Raw genomic sequence first — 17,700 nt, 5'->3', positions numbered from 1 at the left:
CAGCAATCTGCATGGGGGATTCTGGACCCAAACCAGGCCCCCACGTGAGGTTCTGGCCCTCCGGGTCCCACAAATGTTCCTGCAGGGTGGGTCCTATTATAGCGGGGCAGGAGGCAGCCTGCAATCTCTTCATAACTCTCCGGAGGCCCCATCTGCTCACACTCACCAGGAAGGAATGTGGGCTCCTGGCCAGGAATCCAGATGTGCACCCCCTCCAGATCCACCACAGCCTCCTCTGCCTAGAACAAGGAACGATCAGGGGTCCTAGCCTAGTTGTGCCTCAGGATAGGCCTGGGGAAAAAAAAGGCATTGGGTACCAAGAGACTCGGCATCCCTCTCAGGGTGCAGGACTGGGAGTTGGAGGGTGTCGGGGGCAGCCCCATTCTATCCCTTGTGCTTTGCAAGGCTTCTGCAGCTGATTCCACTCTCTGGACGACAGACTCTCCGATACAGACAGGATCCTGGGGAGCAAAGACAGAAGCCATCTTTTTCAGGACAATTTGAGCTTATCAGTGATCCTTTTCCCCTGCTATTTTTTTCCACATTTTCTGTTTTTTGTTTTATAATGCGGTGCTGGATTTGTTTTATATATGTAATGGAAATGAAATCCCATCAACTCTGAAAAACCATGTAGTATTATCCTCCAGATGCTGGATCCAGAGTGGAACTGGGTGGGAGCCAGGATGGGCTTGCCACTCATTGTATCCCAGGCACTTCTCAGAAAGGGCTGTGCCAGGCTTCAGACCCTGGGGCTTCAAGTGTAGCCCCAACACAACTGTTAATGGTTCCAGGTAGAAAAGCAGAACCCCAGGCCCACCCTAGGTCCACTTGCCTCCCCTCCTGGAGCCCTATGTGATGGAAACTCACCACTGTGTCCTACACATCCCACAACCCATCCTCCCGTGGGAGCAATGAGCAAGAGGCCCTTGGGATCTTGCGACTTCACTGGAGGCTGAGCTCTGCTCCTCCCCCAGGACTCTCTGGGTAGAACTCTGATTAGGTGATAGATAAGGATTTAGAGTCTGCCCATGGCCCACTAACTGGCAACTCCTTCACAACTAAGAGCTCCCACATGCAAGGCATTCAGGACACCTCAAGAACCACCCTACCGTGGGCAGCTTGGGAAATGGGCGAGCAAGACCAACTCACATTAATGAGGAGACAGACCTTGTGCCAGATGTACCCCGGCAACCTGTCACGTATTGCTGGTGACTGCCTGTTTGTAAGGCTCGATTGAGCCTCTTTCTACGAGGCGGAAATGAGTGCTTTGAGCAAGGAAGGGACTCATGCAGAAGTTGAGCTGGGCAGTGGAGGAGCCAGGATTTAACGCCAGCAGGTGAGAGTCTTCGGAACACCGGGTTAGAGAGGTCCTTGGTTTTCAGCACACTGCTGACGTTGGCTTTCCTTCTCACGGATAACATTCTCTTAGTGTGGGGTAGGTGAAGGAGGAGGGACAGTGGGACCGATGAGTCTCTGAGAGCTGTAGAGCTGAGGAAGACACAGAATTGATACTTGGTGCAGCCATGAGTACCTGGGCCATCCCTACCCGAGGCCTGTGCTCTATGCAGCCTAGATAAGCTTAGAATTGGCTGACTGTGCTATCCTAGTCTGTCCTAAACCTGATTGTATTAGGGACTCCAGGAGGCCTAGGGAATCTATGCCCCGTCTGGTTCGATGGTGGAGGCAGAGCTGGGATAAGACAAAGGAGAACCCTAACTAGCACATGAGTGCCATCGCACAAGGCAGGGGACGTACCGGGCAGGGCCTGGCACAGTGGAAATGTTTGGTACAGGCTGTCAGGCATTACTCTATTCACTTGGACACCACCATGAAGAGAGCCCCCTCCCCGAGCTGGGTGCTAGATGGAGGGGATTTGGTAGGCTGGAATTTAGTTAGATGGTATCCACCCTCCAGTGACCACACCCCGCTGCTGGGCCACATTCCTCCCTGTATACATACCCTTACCATCTGACTCCTGAACCATGTGAGATTCTTATGTTATCAGGTGTTTAGCATAAGTCTTCCGGAAGAGAGGAAAGGAGTGACTGAACTTTTTATAAACTCATGATTCTAATGAAATGTTATATACAACAGATCAAAATATGTACTATGTAATTGAGATGTGGTGATCCAACCCCTTGTACTGGGGAGCGAGACAGGAAGATCACCATGGCTCATCAATATTTTATCATGGGTCATAATTTCTATTTAATACGGAGTGGTAGCCAGGTGGTGGTGGTGCACACCTTTAATCTCAGCATTTAGGAGGCAGAGGCAGGAATATATCTGTGAGTTCAAGACCAACTTGTTCTACAGAGCCAGTTACAGGATAGCCAGACCATTACACAAAGTAACCTTGTCTTGAAAAATCAAGGAAAAACAAAAAGACTGAGTGGTATCCCACCCAAGCAATATGCCTTCTTGGTCCTCAGTGGATCTGCCTGATTCCACCCCTGCCGTGGATAGAGCTGCTGTGAGTGTGGGCTTATATTACCCCCGAAAATCCTTGATTCTGGCTTTCTACTCTGAACTTTATTGTTCCCTTCTGGGAAGTTGCTTAGTTCATCTTTATTCTTGTTTCTTGGTGTGGAGGCAAAGGTTGGTTTATTGACTCGACACCTTTTCATTGCTATCCTTTGTTTTTGCTATGAGATATTCTCTCTAGTCCAGGTTGGTCTCAGACTTGTGATCATTGTGCCTCAGACACCCTATGTATAAATCACCAAACTTAGCCATATCTTCATTTTTTTCTTTTGTTCTTGTTTGACATGGAGACAGGATCTTACATAGCTCAGGCTGGTCCCAAAATTGCTAGATAGCACCAGCTGGTCATGAACTCTTGATCCTCCTTCTTCCACTTTCCAAATGCTGGAATTTGGCCATCACATCCTTGTGTGTGTGTGTGTGTGTGTGGTATGTGCATGTATGTGTGAACTCCTATGTAATGCCAAAAGCTGGCAACTGGTGTCTTTCTCAATCACTTCTCCAACTACTTTTTAAGCCAAGTCTCTCTCTGTAGTTAACCAGTTCAGCTTGATTGGCTGGTCAACAAGCTCCAGGAGTCTTCCTATCTCTTCCTCCTCGGTGCAGAGACTATAGACATACACAGCCACACCAGACTTTTACGTGGGTTCTAAGGATCTAAACACAGGTCTTCATTCTTGTATGGCAAGCACTTGGATAGCTGGATTAGCTCCCGAGGCCCGCACATCCTTTTTCATTATTGTAAATGTTTATAGTCTGTGAGCCACGTCCCATGTTGGGTATGCCATGTCTTTTATATGCCACCTAGCATTTTCTTGAGTCTTCCTTTTGAACCCACTGGTTGTTTAGCAGCGTGTTGTTTAATAGTCACATATTTGTGCGTTTTCCAAATAGCTTTTGATGATTTCAGAATTTATTCCACTGTGGTCAGAGGACATGCCTGTATTGTTCCATTCCTTCCAAATGCATTGTGGTTGTTCTGGAGCTCAGCATGTGGCTGGCTGGGAGACTGTCCTGTGAGAAGGTTGGGCGGGGTGTTGTGGGGGTGTCTGCTAGGCATGCTGGCTTACAGTGCTGTTTATGTCTCCTGTTGCTTTGTTGATGTTCTGCCCAGTTCTCTATCCATTAGGTGCAGATACCAGTGTCTCCAACTGTTATTACTGAATTACTCCTTTGTCTTCCGTTGTCTGTCTTTCTTCATGTGTTTTGGCGTTCTCTTATTAGGTGTGCACTATCTTTCTAATGGTTAGAGCTTTCTGCTCAACTGATCCTTTTACCATTATAAAATACAGGGCTTTCCCCTCTAGTAACATTCATTTTTGTTTTAAAGTCTGTATTAGGGCTAGAGATATATAGCTCAGTGATAGAGCACTTGTCAAATACATACATGCAAGGTCTTAGATTCAGTCTCTAGCACTACAAGAAAATAAAACCAAAACAAAAATCCATGAAGTCTTTTTTTTTTTCTGACAGTGGTATACCTGGCTTTCTAGTGATTGTTTTTCATCTATTCAGGTATTTTTTTTTTGCTCCCCTTCCCCTATTCAGGTATTTGAATCTGAAGTGAGTCCCCTGGAGATAACATATAATTAATTGGATTTTAAATTTTCCTTGTTTGATCTGAAAAACAAAATCTCTGCATTTTGATTGGATTCTTTAATCCATTCACCTTTAGTATTATTGGTATTAGTTTGATTTACTTCTGCCATGAGTTTTTATTCTATACATTACTTATCTTTTTATTCCTCTATTTCATTCTTATTTCTGTCCTTTGTGTTCATTTTTTAGTGTAGCATTTTGATTTCTATAATGATTTTAATGCTATTCTGTAGTGATCTACTTGTTGGATGTGGTTTACATTATGAATCTCAATTCACCAGCACCACACACAGAAATACCACTCCTCCACAGCTCTGTGAGCTGCTGGTTTGGGCCTTGAGGTGTTCACCTGTGCCAGATCTGTTTCTGTGTTCACCCTACACAGAGTCTGTTGAGCTGCTTGGTTGCATTGATACGGCTGTCATTAGATTTGGGGACTTTTAGGCTATTGTTTCTTCCAATATTCTTTCTGTTCTTTTATCTTTTGTTCTATAGAAGTATTTCTAAAGGATCCAGATGTGTTTAGAATTCTCCATAGTTTAACTGGGGTAGAATAGACCTTGCCAGGTCCCAGAGTTGTCCATGAGCCCTGGCATTTCACAGAGGCAGCAAGGAGAACACAGTTAACATTTTCACTGTCAGCGGCTCTGGTCTGGTAGCATGTGGCTTGATTCTTTTAGAGGAGCTGGGGATGAGCACAGTTGGTAGAACGCTTGCCTAAGCTACACAAAGCCCTGAGTTCAATCTCCAGCATTTCATAGGCCAGGGCTAGTGTCCCACTTCTGTAATCTAAGCCACTCAGAAGGGGGGAGACACGAGGATCAGAAGTTCCCCGTCACCCTCCTCTGCTACATATCAAGTTCAAGGACAGCTTTGGTTGTGTGAAACCTCACTTTACACAGGACGCATAGCGGGCAGTGATAGTGCAGACCTTTAATCCCAGCACTTGGGAGGCAAAGGCAGGCAGATCTCTGTGAGTTCAAGGCCAGCCTGGTCTACAAATTGACTTCCAGGACAGCCAGGGCTATTACATAGAGGAAAGAAGAACCCTGTCTCAGAAAAGCAAGCAAACAAACAATCAAACAAACAAACAAAGAAGAGGAAACAGTAAAAAGAACAGCATAGCAGTCTCCAAGGCTCTGTTCATATGACTCGGGGGGGCACTGTGAAGGGTACTGAGTACTATAAGAAGCCTGGAGTCCCCAGTGCAGAGGTAGAAGTGATAGAGATCACTTCCTCAAGGAACATCACCTTGTGGGCGAGGCAGTGCCAGGGCCCGTCTCTAGTAGATGTCCAGGAAAACTTAGGAGCCCGGAGTGTTGCCACTTTTGTTTCTTTTTTTTTTTTTTTTTTCTTTTTGGAAAAACAAACGAACAGCCCTGTAGTCCCTGACTTTGGGTGTGTGCAGTGATGTGACTGTTTTGAAGCCTGAAGGTAAATAGTAAATAAACAAAGTCACCATCCAATAATCCCTAAGTCTCTCACCTTCTCTGTAGGGGCAATAGCACTTCTCAGTTTCCATTCAAAACACCAGGGCCCAGGGAAGTTAAGTAACTTGCCGCTGGTCACACAGCTGGTGACTGTGTAAACTTGGAACTCGGGTCCCCTGAGTCTAGGGTCCAGACTTTTTTTGTTTGTTTGTTTATGCCCTATATCCATTGTTTGTAAGATCAGAGGTTTTGGTTTTTGTTTGTTTGTGTAGCCCTGGCTGTCCTGGAACTCACTCTGTAGACCATTCTGGCCTCGAACTCAAGAGATCCGCTTGCCTCTGCCTTCTGAGTTCTGGAATTAAAGGTTGGTGTCATTGCACCTGGCGAGATCCGAGCTCTTTAAAAGAGAGGGACTGCTGGAAGGAGAGGCTAAGCTGCCACACCTGCCCACCCGCCATAACTCACCATGGGGTCAGCCTCAAGGGGTCTGCTGCCTGGTAAAGCAGAGAGGTCAGGGTAGCTCTGGTGGCAGTAGACACCTATTGTCTGCAGGGGACGCCTAGGTGGTACCTGTTAACGGCCTGCAGGGTCATCTGGGTGCCTGGCGTTGACATCTGCAGCCTAATGGGGCAGGACCCTGAGGATCTGAGCCTCCAGTCCTTCTAGCTCGGCCTGTGTATTCGTAGTAGGGACTAGGAATGCAACTTTTCTACGTGCCTGTTGGGTGCAGGCACGCTTCTGGGATAGACACAGCCATGGCGGTGTGGCTAAAGTCTGTCCCAGTCTGCCTGCGACACTGTGGGAGGTTTCAGAGGCGAGGAGCTAGACCAGAGAGGGAAGACATCCCAGGCCTCTCTAGACATTGCATGCCCTTGTTCACAGCTGGCACTCCCAGAGGAGAGGCAGGAGGTGTGGTCAGAGCAGGTGGTGAGGGCCTACATGCCAGGCTGTAACCCTGGGCTTAGTGTTGCGGGCAGGGAAGCCATCTGGGTTTGGGTAACAGGCTCATATTAACATTCTGAAAGATCATTCTGGGGCAGGTTGGACCTGGAAGAGAGGAGGCCTGGCTGCTACCAAAGACAGCTTGTGAGTAGAAGGTGATGAGACCAGAGAAAAGGCAGGGGGAGCAGAAGTGGAAGGTGAGGCAGCCTGGAACACCACAGTCAGTGAGGAAGAAGGGGCTCAATTGGGGCTCAGAGGCTGGGTACATTGCAGCATAGTGGGGATCAGGAAGCATTGCACTTGAAGAAGAGCCAAGGGATCCCTCCTGGCTACCACGGAACCATAGAAGTGGTTCTTACGTGTTTTAAGACCATGAAAGGAAATAAATATAATAACAACAATAAATATGTAATTAGAGTCTATTCTGGGTGTCTACACTAACACAGTTAGAAAATATAATTTTTAGTAATTTGTAAAGGAAGGGCCACACCAAAGAACAAGTACCTGTACGCATGAAACTCATCAGTTAACCTAAGAGGGGCTGGTGACCTCTTCCAATTAGATGGTCTTGCGGATTACAGGGACCAACACGGGGTCTGCATGCCATCAGTAAGGATTCTGATGTTAGTAACGGATTCCATTAGGAAAAAGAAAGGAGCCCTGCATTTATGAGCTGAAAGGCCAAGTTAAAGCCATCGTTCTGTATGTTGCTCTACAGTGTGTGCAACACTGGATAAGTTGCCTAACCTGTCTGAGCCACTTCACAGCTGCAATTTGGCCTTGCCTTTCTGTTGACTTGGAGGTTGTGTTAGGAACTCAGGACCCAGTGTCCTTTCTCTAAGATCTCCCTCTTCCCAGCCATGCCAAGCCTGGCAGCCACCCTGCAAGCCCTAACCTAGATGCAGAAATTCTCCCAGCCTGTAGCCTCCCCTCCTCCCAAGACCTTCTTGATGAGTTGTGGTCCCTGTCTTGAGGGAGGTCCAGGGGGTTGTCACCTGTGCCTCCTTGTCCGGCTAAGGGCTGGAGCCCAGGGGAGCACGGTCCTGAGTCAGCACGCCTGGCTGCTAATGTGATCCAGATGTCAGACGGAGCAGAACCATCACCCCCTTCCCTGCTGGCAGCTCGGGTTTCTTGGAGATTGCAAAAGAAAAAGAAAAATAGAGCAGAGAGAGGCTCAGATCCCAGTACAGCTGAAACCTAAGGGTGTAAATAGTTTCAGGGTCTTACTAGGGGAGGGGCGTTGGCCCTTCTGCCTATCCTGCCTCCACTGCCCTTGAGCGGCAGCCTTGCCCCTCACCACAGGCTCGAGGAGCCAGTCCCTGAGGGTTTGGATGTTCAAAGGCAATAAGCAGGGGTGACCAGCCATGTCTGACCCAGGCTTGAGTGATCAACCCCTCATTCCAGTCCTGACCTGGCAGCAGGTTTGGGTATTCCCTGAGGTCGGAGTGGGTGGAACTGCCCAGAGGACAGACAGAGAGGGACTGGATCTGTGGAGTTTCCCTTGCAGAACTTAGGTCAGGAACTGGAAGTTTCTTAGAGCTTCCAAGTGGCATGGAGAGCTGGAAGAGGTTAGCCACTCATCGAGCCTAGCCCTTCCCTCTACTTGTGAGCACCTCCAATAAGAGGGAAAGTTCTCAGGCTGAACGGTTTAAAACTTAACTCTGGTCAGTCTACAACTGCTGTGACTTGGACTTGGTTTGAGTGTGCCTCTCAAGGGCTCATGTGTAGGGAGCTTGTCTCCCATAGTGTTGGTGGATGAAGGTGGAGAGGTGGCTGGGCTCTAAGAGGCGGGCGGGGTGGGAGGGGGTTAAGTCTTTGGAAGGAAAGGAAGTGACTCTTGCAGGACTCTGGTCATGTCTTGGGAAGGGCTTATTATGAGAGAGTAGCCTTCTCCCTTTGCCAGGTGACCGCTTGGTCTTTCTAGTGTTGTTATCCCTTCCCATGGGAGCGTCAAAGGACTTGATGTTTGGACTGTTAGCCAAAATGGTGGGATCAATAAACCCATTTTCTTCATGAAGTGTGAGCTTCGGGTATTTTATTATAGTAACAAAACACAGAGAGGACCACCAGTGAGCTGGTAGGGAAACTGAGGGCTTATCTGAGGGCTTATCTACAGAACCTGAGCTAGGATGACTTTATAGAAAGATCTGCGGAAGGAAGGATGGGAGCCAGAAGCAGGAAAGGAAGGAGGAGGATGGGGGGGGAAAGGGGAGGAGAGGGGCTAGCAGCATCATTTTGTATTTCCCTGAGGAATCCTGGGCTGGGGCAGGTAGGAATGACTCCTCTGGAGCCTGGGACAGCTTCCTGTGGGGACCTGGGCTGTGATGTTCTAGCTCCTGGCACAGTACCTGGAATACTATGAGTGTCCAAAAATGTTCAGGAACATTGCTGGGGGCTGTGACTGCTGCTTGGCTTAGAGTTTCATGGGCCCTGGTGTTAGAAGGTGCCAGGACTCAGGTTGTGTCCCAGCCTTCGCTCCTTCCCTTCTGAGACCCCTGCTGCTTTACACTACCCTAGTGTGGCCTCTTCCCAACTGTAAGCTCTGGAAAATGAACCAGTCTTTCCAGGGCTTGTTTCCTCTTATTTCTAGGAAGGATACTGAAAAGACTGACCTCAGAGCATGCTAGGAGGCTGTTGTTACCTGAAGCACCTCCTGCATTCTCTGGGCACTTACATTAAGTCTCTTAGTGGCTGTCATTATTTTTAGGCTGCAAGTCAGCTCTGTCAAACTGTGTCCCAAAGTCTGGAGTGTGCCCCAGAGCTGTGGGGTCCCCAGAGGACTCTGGGCTTCCCCCTCCCATCCTCTACCCACAGATGGGCTGGGATGGGCTGCATGGGGCCAGGTGACAAAGCTGTATTTCCTCAGGGGCCTGAGAGGAACAGGGGATAGTTCCAAGTACTTGGGACCATGCTGGGAGAGATTCCTGGATGAGGCTCAAGGGATCTGTTCTACCCAGAGTGGTGTTCCTGGAAGAGGGCTGATGGGAGCTGGCTCTCGGCTCGGCTCCTACTGGCTCCAGTGGAAGGTTGGGTTTGCTAGGTCTCACCCTACCCAGCACAGACACGAGGGGGCAGCTGCAGAGGTGGCACTGAGAGTGAAGGGGGAGGGGTTGCGGTGCGGGACATGTGACAGGAAGGAGCTGTGGAGCCAGTTTCACATCCTCAGCCCGTGCTTCTCTGTTTAAGCATCACACGCTGCAAGGAGCCCCCAGTGGCTCCATGTCTCCATGATCAGTGCTTCATCTCCTAGATCCTGAGGGACAGGGTTTAGGGCAGAGCCTGAAAGGAGGACTTACCCGGAGCCTCGAGCAGCTTGCAAGGCCTGGGGAACAGAGCAAGAGCGTCGTTGTCAGTCAGCATGTTGTCATTGTCATAAAGTGCCTGACCCAAGCTGACTTCCTAAAGGGGTTTATAAATAGATGCTGGAGCTTCCACCAAATGGTTTAGCTCGAACTCAGGCTGGGAACACCCCTTGGCTGCGTGGCTGCGTGGCTGTATGGCTGCATGGCTGCATGGCTGCATAGCTGCGTGGCAGGTGGTGGGAATACACATGAGAGCATGTGAGTGATTCAATGCAGAACAGGGGAGAGAGGCAAGGGCTGGCTTCCACTTTTATAAGCACTCTGAGTGGGTAACGACCAAGGAATCACATGAAAACCCTTGTGGTGCCTTACTAAGGTATATCCTAGTGAGCTAGGGACTTCTTCCTGGCTTGTACCGCCTCCTACTGCCTCAGCCTTTGGGACTGAACTCCCAGGGCAGGACCATTGGGGGACATTCAAACCATATCCAAACCACAGCGGTATCCTTGGACTGGGCCCCCTTCTCCAGTCAGCCTCCCCTGTTTGCTCCTGCTGTCCCTGCTGAATGCTGGGACTATGGAGGGTCCCCAGTGCCAGGCTCTTGTCCTATGCTTCTCACATGACTTGTGTCTATCTTGGGACTGTTCAAGGAAGTGCTGTACTTGAAGCCGCCACTACTTCAGCAGAGGCTTAGAAGTGCAAGCTCAGGCTGAGGGTGCGACTCAGTGGTAGAGCTCCACCTGGCATGTGTAAAGACGCAGGTTCAGTTTCCTGCAGCAGCAAAGTCCATGTGGTCTTAAGTTTTCTGGATCATTCCTGGCCACACTGGAGTTCAGGAGTTCCTGTCTTACTGTACAGTGACCCCTACTTTGCTTGTCCTGGAGTCTGTATAGTGGGCCTTCCTTCTACAGCTTGATAGGGGCCTTGCCTAGGAATTCCCATCTAGTTACAGGAAACTCACATGCCAGTCTGCTTTTGATCCAGAGGGTGTTAGACTGGGGATGGGGGTGGGTGGGAGGAAGGATGGGCAAAGGCACTGAAAGTACTTGTGCTACCCTGATTGGCTTGGGAGTCAACAAGGCCACCAGATCTGGGACAGGGCAAGGTGGGGGGAGCACCCTCAGCTCGGTGTGGGAGGATGGGGCTTCCTCTGAGCAAATCAAAGGCATTTGTACCCAGGCAGTCTCCATGGACACCAGACAGGGCAAAGGGCCAATAGAGCAGCGGAACTGTTTGGATGAGACTGCTGACATGACCTAATCAATCAGTCAGGAACACACCGTTGAGGACATGGAGGGCTTCCAACCCTTAAAATGGTGGGCTTGCTGTGTGAAGTCCTGCACAGGCCAGGGAGAGGGCAGCAGAGGTCTCTGTCCAGCCTCCCACTCTGAGACTGTCCAGGTATGCCTGTCTTTTACCGTTAGGACACAGCATTGTCATGGACAAAGGCCATGCTGAAGACCATTCACGAAACTGAGTTACCAAAACACACACCCTCACACGTCCTCATAATGCAGGGAAATTAATGATTTTAAGTTGATCTGCATTCGAAGCTTTCCTGGGGTGTGTGTACCTCACATACTTGGAGCTCTAGACAAGAGCGATCACACCATTTATCAAGGTTCCAGCTGGGCCCAGGCTGTCACCGCAGAATTCCTGGGTCTTAACTGCTATCCCCAGAGTGTCTCTCTATTACAGGCTTCTTAGGAGTGAGCATTGGCCTTAAGAACCCTGATGACCCTCCTGGAAGAAGCCGTTTGGTAGTCATTGCACATGCGTGGGGCCAAAGACTGTCGTGAAGCCTAGAAGACCTGTGTGTCTCACTCTGTTCTGGCCTTCTTGGTACCTAGGACTCTAGAAGCACTCCAAGGCAGAGGTTCCTCTAGGGAGGCAACAGAAACCCTGGAACTAGAGAGCTCCGAGAAGGAGGCTAGAGGGAGAGGCTAGGGGACTTGCCCTTGGTGTAGAGTCTGGGGAACACTGCTGTATGTCCTTGGCCCCGTTGTTTGTTGTCTCTGTTTCCCTTTAACAGGAAAGAGTGGTTGAACCCAATTAATGATGCTCATCTTGGATTTCCCCTTAGGAGTGCCTGGGATATTTTATCTTGTTTATTTTGGGGGTGCTGCAAGTGTTGACTGGGGAAGTCTAGAGCAGGCCTAGACACACAGATTTGTCTAGATGTTCAAGCAATTGTGATGGGCAGCTGGGCAAAAGTACAGTACCCAGTGTGAACTGGTGTGTTCCCAGATGAGAGGATCCACGGGTGAGCAAGCTACATGTCTACATGTCCTTCTAAGATCCCCAGGGCTCCTACTCCCTCATGCCTGTGCTCCATCCTAGAATCCTGGTCCAAGTAGCCTTGGTGCTTGTGATTTGGAAGCAGGCTTCCTTCCAGATGGCTCTGGCTCTCAGGGCTGTGGATTGTGTGATTTTAGGTGAGGCTCTCTGATCTGTCTATACCTGAGTTCTATCATTCTAAGCCTCACATAGGTATCTGGGCTCTCATGGGCTCTCATTCTGGGAATGAAGTCTGCCTGAGTGTAATATGTCACCATCCCAAGATATGGTGCTGTTGTGGCCTTAACACAACGTCAGAGCCTAAACTCAGCAACTCTGCGATGATCTGTCGGCCCATCTTGGCCAATGGCTACTGGAGCCCAGGGTCTGGCCTTTGACTTCTTGAGACAAGGTGGTGGTTGTATGAGCACGGACACAGGCCACTCCATCCTGCCTTGGGGAACAGTGAAAGTGGGGAGAGCAGAGACCCTATAGAACTCCACTCCCGACACTACAGAGGAGGAGTGAGAGATAGAGCGGCTGTGTGGGGCGCCTTCCACCATGCAGCAAGTTCAGTGCAGAGGTGCAGCGGTACCTCTTGATTGTATTTTGTATCTGCGCATCCCACGTCAGAGCTGTGGTGCCCAGAGTAGCAGATTAGGCTTCTGCATGAGGAGCTTTACCATACAAAGACCTCTCCAACTCAGCCTTGACAAACACACCTGACTCCAGGTGGAGAGCAGAGACCCAAGAGCTGAACTGCTTAGTGCGAATGGCACCCTGTCTCTCAGCTGTTATTGTGTGGTCCTTTCCAGCTAGCTATACCCAGGCCTGGCTTTTTGCACAGAACCCAGATGACCTTCGGTCCCTCTAAGGTAACAGAAACCATCCCTACCTTCAGGATTTGACACTTACCACCTATAGCCTGGTGACTGCACCAAGCCTAGGAGGACTCTCTCAGCCCCCATGTGACTCTAAGCCCAGGTCATTTTCAGGCCTTTTAGATCACACAGTTATGCATAAGGACCAGTGTCCCATCTCTGCTGTGCTGGAATGTCAAGCCTGGAGCCATGCCATAGAAGGTGTGCCACAAATGTCCCCCCTCTCTGTTTGACCTTGAAAATGTCCCTGCACCTCTCTGGTTTCTATCCTGCTGAGGGACAGTGGAATATGACTCACAGAATGACCATGAGGATTCAGCAAGATCTTGTAAGGACAAACCTGGCACATGGAGAAGGAGCAGAGACTGCCCACATGCCTACCAACTTAGCAATCTTGGCACAAAGCCCGCCTGGGTAAGAGATTGTGTTTGCGGAAGGAGACTGGGTGGCTACCTTTATAGTCACTTTAGGAGTGAAATTATGCTTTCAGAAAACCTGGGTTTTGAAAAGGCTATCAAAGTATAGGAGGAAGAGTCTAAGGATATGGGAAGTACTAGGCACATTGGTAATGGTGATGATGATGATGACGGTGGTGGTGATGATAAAGATAGTGATGAGGTTGTAGTGGTGATGATGGTGTTGGTGATGGTACTGATGGTGGTAGTGGTGATACCAGTTATGGTGATGATGATAATAATGATTGCAACGATGGTGATGATGGTGATGGTGGTGATGATGATGATCAGGTGGTGATCATAATGATGACTACTATACATTGAAGTCCAACCATATGCCAAGCATTTGCTTTCAATGACCCAATCATTGTTCTTCCCACTGGAATGATGTCCGCCTAAGACTCGGAGAGATGCAGAAATTGCCCTCTACTCTTGCCGCTGTTCAGTGGCATTGGCGTTCAAACCCTGGTCCCTAGGGCTGTGCACGAAGAGATCCGTTTTCATTCGCCATCACTGGATGAGAGGTTGAAAGCCACTAGATGAGCAGTGGCCGCCTCTTTGTGGGGCCACAAACAGTAGGGAAACAGGAGACATTTTCATTCTTTCCAAGAGAGATGGAATAACTGTGGTTTCTTTCTTTCTTCTGCACAATGCTCCTTATTTCCCATGTGGCTCTTTTTGCCATTTTTAGAAATCCAGAGCTGCCTATGGCTGGTAGGCCCACCCTCAGCCCACCTTGGCTGTGGAGATGCACATGTGCACAGAACTCCAGAGGTGGCGCAGGGCACAGGGTGGGGGAGTAGGGAGGTGGGGGGGGGTGGTTGTGGTGATGGTGATGATGCATGCTCCTCCTGCCAGGCCTGTGCATATTACAACATGGCCAGGACTGTGCTGTGTGCCTGCTGCCTACCTAGGAGCTCGATGTGAGGCAGAAGCTTCCACTGGTCCCCTGACAATCCTGCAGTTGGTTCCAGCCACTGCCCTTTTCTTGGCCACTCTCAGCCTCTCATTTCCTGTTGTTTGACTTAACAGGAGGATCCGGGTCTTCATGAGGAGTGAGGGATAAACTCTCTCAGGCTTTCCTCCCTCTGCTCCTTGCTGCCCAGCCTGGCCTGTGCACAGATTCAGGGCCTATCTGGACAGAGCACCTGCTCCCTGGTCTGCTCAGCACGATCCCCAGGTGGCATACCAACTCCTGGGATCTTTGCTTTTTAGACCACTGGAAACACAGCCAAGATGGGACAGTGAGGACCAGTCATGGCACATGTGGGCAAGTTGCAGGAACTGGGGACACGAGACCTGCTGGGGACAGCCCTGACACTAGGAAAGCATAAATACATCAGAGGCCTTGGTGGGGTTTGGCAGCAGGCCTCTGGAGGCAGGAGCCTCAGAAACTGTGGCAGAGTCCCAGAACAGCAAGCCCCCTCAAGGCATGCCTCTCAGAAATGCAGGGGAGGCCAGCAGTCCCTCTGTCCCACTCTCTGCCCAGCAGTGAGTGCCTGAGCTCCATCCTGCTACTCAGGGCTTTGGTGCTGCTGGAGGAGCCAGGCCTCTGGCCTCAGCACCTCTACTGTGTGGAGGACCAGTGGGAAGTGATGATGCCCGTGACCTGCCTGTGCCTTGTGTCTACTAGGTGCCTGATGGCTGGAATCCTGGACTTTCTGTCCTGGTTCTGGTTTCACTTGTCCTCCTGGGCTGCTTCTGACTGGGGCTCAGCCTCTTCCTTATCCATCCCTCCTTCCTGGGGCCTGGCAGGTAGTTTGAAACCCCGAGGCCCGCCACCAGAGAACCACACCAGAGTGCCCAGCCCACCTTTAGACTAGCTTTGGGGCAGACCTGTCAGTCCTGTCATTATATGGCTGTCCCATACGCTGTTCTTGCTCCGGACTTGGCCAGACCTCATACATCCATCTCTGCTGGAGAAAGGCATAGCCGTGACCAGGCTCTACCTGCATCGCTGGCACAGAGAGGCTTGCCTGCAAAGTGCTACTTCAGACTTCTTAATCCCCAGTCTCTCTGTCTGCCAGCATCCGTCTGCCTCATGTGGCCACAGACCTGTCCATACCCATCTGAAACCCACTGTGGCTTCCCGTGGCTCTTGGGCTAAAACCCAGCCTTGTGTTGGAGTCCCAGGGCCCCTGAAGCTTGGCCTTTGCCCTCCAAGTCCCTTCATCCTCATGTTTCCTGCCACCCAGCACTGCTGCAACCGCAGCGAACCTTTTTTTCACCGTGACTTTCTCTGGCTCCCCTGACACTTTCTCACCACCCCAAACACAGGCTCCTGCTCTTCCCCAGCAAGTTCTTTGATAGGCGAGTCGGAGCTCAAGTGTTCATTCATTGTGTATGTATGAAGCTCCTACTGTGTGCCTGGCATGGACCACTGTGAACAAGAAAGACAAGGAAAGAGCAGTCCACATTCCTGTGGGGTGACAGCAAAGAAATAGCCAGGGACACCAGGATATAAGTTATGTTCAAACAGCAGGGTTGTCAGGGATCACCTCTCTGGGGGTGTGGCAACTTGAGAGGAGACAAATGAATCAGGGAGAAAACGTTTGGTGACGTGGGGCGTGGTCATTCTTGGCAGAGGGAAGAGCGAAAGGCCCTAAGGACAAACATGCATGCCAGGAGGTTCTAAACCTGATGGCTCCAGCTCAGAGGGCGCTCGGGCTGCCTGAGAGAAGCCGAGACCCACAATTAAGAATGTCCCCGGCACCACTGTCCCTTCTCTCACTGCCTCTGTCTCAAGCTGGGCAGTTCTACTCTAGGGAACACAGATGGGTGCTTGTCTGAGAACCCCCTTCCCCCAACACCCCAACATGTGCAGTGGGGACAGGAAGTGTTGGGTCTCGCCTCCCAGCTGCCTGGTGGGATGCCACCAAGCCAGGATGGCCTGCTTGGGAAGGGACAGAGGCCCTATTGAGCCAGCTCTCTGGGCCAGCAGGGACAATAGCCACACTGAGAACTAGGAACATCGGCCAGCATGATTGTCCAGGAAGTTACCAGGCCACTACCACCCCCTTTTGTGCTACCCCACCCCCAGCCCTCTCCTCTGGCTTCTCGGTTTAGGGGATGGTAGAAGCCAGTGGCCACTTTGCGCTGGCGCCGCCTGCTTTGGCCAGACCCATGCTGTCCCCAAAGAGGGAGAAGTCCAGGATCCTGGGCATACTGCCTGCAGACAGGCACAGGTGCAAGGCCTGGAGGGGGGCATGGGGAAGGGGTGTGTACCCTGAGAGCTGGATAGGAGGGCTTCCAGGAGGAAGAATCACGGCTCTAAAGCATGGCTGCAGCTGGGGTCATGCTTTCACGACACAATACTCAGGAGCCATCAGTGGAGCTGGTTGGCCTGAGTGACAGGCCAGGAGGAGGAAGAGGGAGACCATGGCCAGGGCCACCCACGGCCCCCAACCCATCTGTTGCTCAAGCTGGAGTGCTGTCTATAGGTGGGACATTTATTCCAGAAGGATCTTTGTTGGCATGCTGCCGCACTTGCCTTCCACGTTCAGGGGCAGATGTAAATAGTAGGCAAAACCCTGATGGGAAACACTTTGGGGGAAGCACCCAGGTGCAGCATTGACCTTCCTGACTTCAAGCCCCTACCCCCGCACTTGCTGACAGATGGGGAAACTGAGCCATGGACCACAGAGTGTGGTGGTGAGTGTGTTGGGATCAGTCAGGAAGGAGGTTAGGAACATGGACATGATCAGACCAAGTCATAAAATTTCAGATTCGGGGGAGGGTTGAGTTGTCTCAAAATACCCCGCAGTGTGGCTTCTCGTCTCGTGGCTGTAAGTTCACAGGGGTGAGGGTGTCCGATTCCAGGGCCCCATCTCTCGGGCATCCCTGCACATTCCGGTTGAGAGTGTGAGTGCAGTGTTGTAAAGTGGGCGGGGAAGAACACGCCCAGTCGTTGTGTGACTATAGCGCAGCTCTTTCCAGGTGCCTGCGTGGTCACCACTGACAGAAGACAACTGGTAATTGGTAGTCAGACACAAGCTACACATGCTACTACATAGGAAGCAGCCAGGCCAGCTTTGATAGACTCTACAGAGAGACTGAGGCCCCAGGAAGCTAAGTTGTAAGCCATAGAGGTGGCAGGCAGGGAAAGGAGTTGAGCTGGGGCCACCTGACTTCTGTCCGGGCTCTGGAGCACCCACTCTGGCCATCAGGCTCCATGTCTGTAGCTCAGGCTGACTGTTCCCAACAACTGAGCCTACCGGGAGCCACATATGCTGATGCCAAGGCAAACACTGGTGGGGGGTGGGGGCAAGAGGTGTGGCTACCCCATTCCTCTGCTTTCTGACTGGACTGCTGCAGGACCTGGCAGCCAGGT

General features: G+C 50.8%; 1 protein-coding gene across 1 annotated transcript in view; it reads left to right on the top strand.

Moving 5' to 3' along the window:
- Positions 1–17,700, top strand: part of Zcchc24 (zinc finger CCHC-type containing 24) — a 51,208-nt gene that overhangs the window by 12,536 nt on the left and 20,972 nt on the right. The window lies entirely within an intron of this gene.

Source organism: Alexandromys fortis, unplaced genomic scaffold (assembly GCF_014885135.2).
Source record: "Alexandromys fortis isolate MF-2015 unplaced genomic scaffold, M_Fortis_MF-2015_v1.1 scaffold_14, whole genome shotgun sequence".
Taxonomy (NCBI): domain Eukaryota; kingdom Metazoa; phylum Chordata; class Mammalia; order Rodentia; family Cricetidae; genus Alexandromys; species Alexandromys fortis.
The sequence above is the reverse complement of the archived record's forward strand: the minus strand, read 5'-3'. Positions and strand labels throughout refer to the sequence as shown.